The sequence below is a fragment of the Dioscorea cayenensis genome, chromosome 7, assembly GCF_009730915.1.
Source record: "Dioscorea cayenensis subsp. rotundata cultivar TDr96_F1 chromosome 7, TDr96_F1_v2_PseudoChromosome.rev07_lg8_w22 25.fasta, whole genome shotgun sequence".
In the NCBI taxonomy this organism is placed as follows: Eukaryota; Viridiplantae; Streptophyta; class Magnoliopsida; order Dioscoreales; family Dioscoreaceae; genus Dioscorea; species Dioscorea cayenensis.
In genome coordinates this window covers 6838604-6844348 of record NC_052477.1, presented here as the reverse complement: position 1 = coordinate 6844348, position 5745 = coordinate 6838604, and the positions used below count along the sequence as shown (strand labels likewise).

The window sequence follows — 5745 nt, the reverse complement described above, 5'->3', positions numbered from 1 at the left end:
CTGCACTCCTCTCCATGGTTCAACAAAATCAATTTGGAGGATCACCGATAGAAAACCCAAATCTACATCTTTCAATCTATTTAGAGTATTGTGACACATTGAAGATCAATGGAGTATCACCAGATGCCATTAGACTAAGACTATTCCCATTCTCTCTTAAGGACAAGGGCAGGGTATGGTTGCATTAACTTCCAGCGGGCATCCATCACAACATAGGAGTCATTATCACAAGCCTTCCTAGCCAGACACTTCCCTCTAAGATAGACAGACTCACCGTAGGAATCAAATCACTAATTTCGCTATAAAGGAAGAAGAGTCTTTGTGTGACACATGAGATAGATTCAAAGAATAATTATGGTTGTGTCCCCATCATGGACTTGCAAAATGGTTATTAGTGCAGACCTTCTACAATGGGCTCAATTATAACACCAGGTTTCAGTGGATGCTACTTTAGGAGGAGCCTTAATGAACAAGAGTGTGGTAAGTCCTATGATTTATTTGAAAATATCTCTCTTAACCATCTGACATGGCGGATACCCAGTTCTTATCCAAGAACTCACTCAAATTGAGTAGAAAAATATAAAACTTAAATAGACCGGTTCCCCTTTCACAAACCATAAAACAAGTATAAATAAAGGCCTAGACTAAGGATAAAAATAGTAAGAAAAACTAAAATAATTACAAAATACTGGATAAATAAATAAAATCTATAATAACCAATAACACAAAGATAAATATAAAATACTAAATAAAAATTACTTTGAAGGTTTGAATTTGAAATTCCTATAATCATTAGAAGATTTCTTTCACCATGTTGTGTCATTCACCTCCACTCGGGAGAAACTCGACCTCAAGTTTTGATCTAGGCAATTAAGCTTGTGATTGAATATTTCATCAAATCATCACCATTCCAAAATTTGAATTTCTTAATCTTGAAATCTTTCTATTTAGTAGCTTTCTTTCTCTTCTTCTTCGACGACAACCATAACCTTAGCTTGAAATCTTTCGGAAGTCTAAATATTTCATTGCTCTTTTTACTTTCATCAACACTCTCCCAATCAACCTTTTCATCTTTTTCCTTCTCTCTAGAAGTGTTAGTAGAAGTCTCTTCCTTGATTATATTGTCACAACTTCCATCATCAACAATAGCATCGAACAACTCATTATTAATGGTTCATGTGGTTTTAAGCAACTGATGGCTTTGAATATGCTCTTCATGCTTAGTAGTTGACATTATCCATCTTACAAGATAAGCTTGCCTCTCATTTGCTTCATATTCTTCATCCTCATCACCATTTGGTTTACAAATAATCTCTTCATTCTTTTAACTTTTTTTCTCTATAATGTTCACGGTCTTCCTCAAGGGGCATTCATTTGACTTATGTCCTGGTTGGTTACATCTCAAACACTTTCCCACAATAGGTTTGGTATATGAATTTTCTATTCTCCTAACTCTTTATGTTTCCCTACATTCTCTACTGCCTTATTCCTTATGTATTAGTTGTTATTTGATAAGTGCTTGAGTAGACATATTTTTCTATATATTTTACATGCATTGAGCATCATTTTTAACCATGGTTTATGTCTCATATTGTGTATTTGGTGTTATTTTGTACTATCAGGTTGTGAATGCCTTGAAGAGTTAAAAGGAAACAAATATAGGCTATAAAGACACACGTACTGTTGGGAGTTCTTGTTCAATTCAAAGACCAAATCACGAGAGAAGTTTCATGAACATGGAGATGTGTGCCAACTTCCAAGGAGGTTCAAGCCAATTTGCTAGTTGGAAGGGCACAAAGATAGTCACATCTTCATGCTCCTTCTCTTTGTGAAGAATGCAAGACCTTTCAAATGTTGATCAACGAAAAAAAGTCTTATAGTATACCACATGGACGTGTGCCCAAGCATGTGGCCTCAAGAGAAGTGTGTTTGGACCGTGGTTGCGAAGAGTAATGAAGCTAACTACTGTAGCAAAACACGCTATCATTTTACTGTAGCACTACTGTAATAGAATTACTGTTCACGTGACCGTGTGGAAATTCCTACAGGCCACGCGGGCACATGAAAAATCCACACGGGCGCATGAGGGCACGTGACAACCTCGTTTTATGACTATAATAGATCGTTTGCCATATTTTTTGGAGACTTTTTGCGGGGCTTTTTGTGAGCACTTAGAGGGAAAAATGGCTAGGGTTTTAGAGGAGGTCTTTGGTGATATTGGGGGATCATTCTTCACCAACTTTAATCAATCTTCTCTCCGTCATAGTATCAAGGGGGCTCGGTAACCTAGCTTCAGAGGAGGATTCTTGAAGATGTTGAGCGACCCATCAAGGCCATTATCATGAATTAAAGGGGGCTTTTCTCTATGGTTTACATTGCTATTCATTGTATTAATCATTGTTTTATAACTTTCCCCATGGAGGGCTAAACCCTAGTAGGTATTTGGGCATGTGAACCCTAGGATCTATTCTTTTGTATTGATTTGCTTTATGTTTCTATTAAATCCGAGTTGATGTGAGTTTTAACCTTGTGTTTTCCATGGCTTGCATGTTTTCTTGATCTTTGGTGATTGGTTTATTATGCATGATTTGTTACTTTAATGAGAGAGGTCTCCATTAGAGTTAAAACTCCAAGGTTAAAGAGGGTTGAGAGGGTGAGTCATGAGATAGTGAAGTGTCCCCTTTCCCTTCATGATGAGTGTTTTCTATCACTGTATTCCCTAGACTCTATGCAACTATATTTGGTATGAGGCATGAGATTGTTAGATTTTTCCACCGGACCTTGTAGGGGGTTAGGGATCTTTCACCTAGAAATAGAGGCTGGATCTATCTTTAGGAATCGGTTTCACTCTTAGGTATCCCTAGAGCTTAGTGCGGTTATATGGGTGTGAGGTATTGAGATTGAGTGATTTTTCTACCGGGACCTTGCAAGGGACTAGTACCGGTGGCTTGGAGGCAAGGGCTAGTTGTTCTTGGATTGCCTCGACTCATTAGACTCGGTTTAGAAGCATTTAGCAAATCTTGAGCCTCATGTTAGATCCTAGGGGTAACATTACCAGGGTACCTCACTTTTATTTATTGAGATCTCTTTTACTTTCTATCTTACCCATTTGCTTGCTTATTAATATTCTTGCAATTAGTTCATTCCATCATATCCATTGATTTTGACTAGATAACTAAGAATTGGTTACTACTAATACTTCCGTTCCATGTGGATTCAACTACCCACTCACGGGGTAATTATTACTTTGACACTTGTGCATCTGCGGTTTACATGCAATTCGGATATGTGTCATTATTCTTGTTTGCTATGATCTTTGTACTCTTTTGTGGACTCTACAACTTTATAATCTTCCTAGTTCCTCCAACTTCTCTCCTATTGCATCAGCTCCCCTTTTAAGGCCGTGTTTTTCGCCTTAGATAAAGTTTGAATAACTTGCACCTAAATTTTGTCTCTGAGTGTTGGCCTCAATCCCTCCAAATACCTAGCAACTTGTTGTCTTTATGACCCAAGAAGGTTGTTTCTCTCAGCCAGTCTCATGAATTTTGCAGTGTATTAATGGACAGACTGACTACCATGTTGACAATGTTGATGCTGCTAAAACAGGATCTGCTCATAATCTGGGGATAGAAACTCCCTCTTCAGTATATATTTCATTATGTACCAAGTTGGTACAGGACCTTTACCTTCTTTTTCTATTCTAGACTGAATCGTTTCCCACCATGCGGATGCTCCCTTTTCAAATAGCATGCTACTAAATGGACTCGCTTCTTTGGAGGGGTCTCTATGTAGTTAAAGAATATATCAATTTTTATAATCCAATCCAAAAATTCTTTTATGACCAAGCTTTTATTAAAAGACGGGATATCCACTTTTAACCGAAAATCTCTAGTATCCTTTTCAACACGTCCATAATTATTTCTCACTCCTGTGGCCTTCATATGGTTGATGTTGGATGAATTGATTTGGTTTAAAATTGTCTTCTTCCTCTGAGATATCATCATAGGCATATTGTCTACATATAGGAACAAAAACACATCTGCCAATAGGATCACCACGAACCAACCCCACCCCTAGCCTTATATTATCATTTTTTTCTCTTGTGTGCATCAATTGTGATCCATAATTTCTTCAAAATTCTCATCAAAATACCAGAATCTGAGATCCATTCGTTGCTCTAAACGTCACTCTAATCGTTGCAACACTTTGTCCCCTTGCAGAGGGGATCTAGCCAACTAATCAATGTCGTAAACACCATCACCGTCACCAGTAGTTGACATCCTTCTCTGATACCACTTGACATAGTGGATACCCAGTCTAATCCAAGAACTCACACAAATCGAGTAGAAATCATAAAATTTTAATAGATCGGTTCGCTTTTTACAAACCCTAAACAAGTATTAATAGAGGCCAAGAGTAAAGACAAAATAGTAAATAAAGCTAAAATAATTACAAAATATTGGATAATTAAATAAACCTAAAATAACCAATAAAGCTAAATTAATTATAAAATACTAAATAAAAACTAATTTGAAGTTTTAAATTTAAATCCTAAAATCATTAGAAGATTTTTTTCACCATGCTGTATCAATTATCAATTTCGAATGAAAGAAGTGCTCAAAAGAAAGTTACATTAAAATATGATGTGAATACTTTCGACCTCATCACTACAAAAATAGATGCCTTAACTCGGAAAGTTGACAAGATCAGCAAAATGCAGTTGGTGTTATTCCTTCAAATGTGTCCTGTGATATTTGTTGTAAATGTTGGTCATACATTTACAAAGTGTCAAGGAATTTCAATTCACAGGGACCATTGATGGAGCAAGACAACTATGTTTAGAATTTCAATAAGAAGCCATAGAGTGATCCTTTTTCAAATGCCTATAACCCAAGTTGGTGGAATCATCCAAATATCTCCTACATAAACCCTCAGGGTCAAGCAGGTCTTAACAATTTGAAACAACCTCCAGGATTTCAACCAAGACTTGCCAATCTCCTACTAACTTAGAAGTCAAATTTGGAATATCTCCTTGAGAACTTTGTAATAGCTCAAGCAAAACAAAATGAGGAGTCTAAGCAACATGGTCAAGCCATGAATGAGGCATTAAGATAGGTAACATGTAAAGTTGATTCATTGGCTACTCACAACAAGATGCTTAAAACTCAAATTGCTCAATAAGCAAGCTCTTCTTCATGAACTCAAAGGATGTTCCTAGAAAATCTAGAAATTAACCTGAATGAGCATTACAAACTGTGACATAAGGACTGGTAAATAGTTGGATGAACCAAAAACCTAAAAAGGAGTTGTTTTGAGTGATGAAACTGAGGAAGCTGACAATACCCTTTCCTCACAATGGTATATGAGAAAATTAAGAATTTTGAAAGAAAGGTAAAAAAGAGCTCAAGTACATTTCGCTAGAGCCATACATGCCACCAATTCCCTTTCTGCAAAGATTGGCTAAAGCTAAGATGAATAAGTAATTCGGGAGATTTTTGGAGATTTTGAAGAAGTTATACATCAATATACCATTTACTTGCTTATTGGGCAATCAAGTCTTTAAATTTTGACCTAAAGAAAGCAAGAGAGTGAAGAAAGCTTCAATAATGTGAACTTGATGAGTTACAATTTGATGCGTACAAGAATGCTAAAACATGTAAAGAGCAAACTAAGCGATGACATGATAAACAAATTCTTTGACGAGAATTTAATGAAGGTGATTTAGTATTACTTTTTAATTCTAAG

At 36.3% G+C, this 5745-nt stretch overlaps 1 non-coding gene across 1 annotated transcript; it reads right to left on the bottom strand.

Annotated features, from left to right (window-relative positions):
* Positions 1-271: 271 nt before the first annotated feature.
* Positions 272-378, bottom strand: LOC120266185. Its single transcript, XR_005538027.1, has one exon. It is a non-coding gene; the product is annotated as a small nucleolar RNA R71 (small nucleolar RNA).
* Positions 379-5745: the final 5367 nt, after the last annotated feature.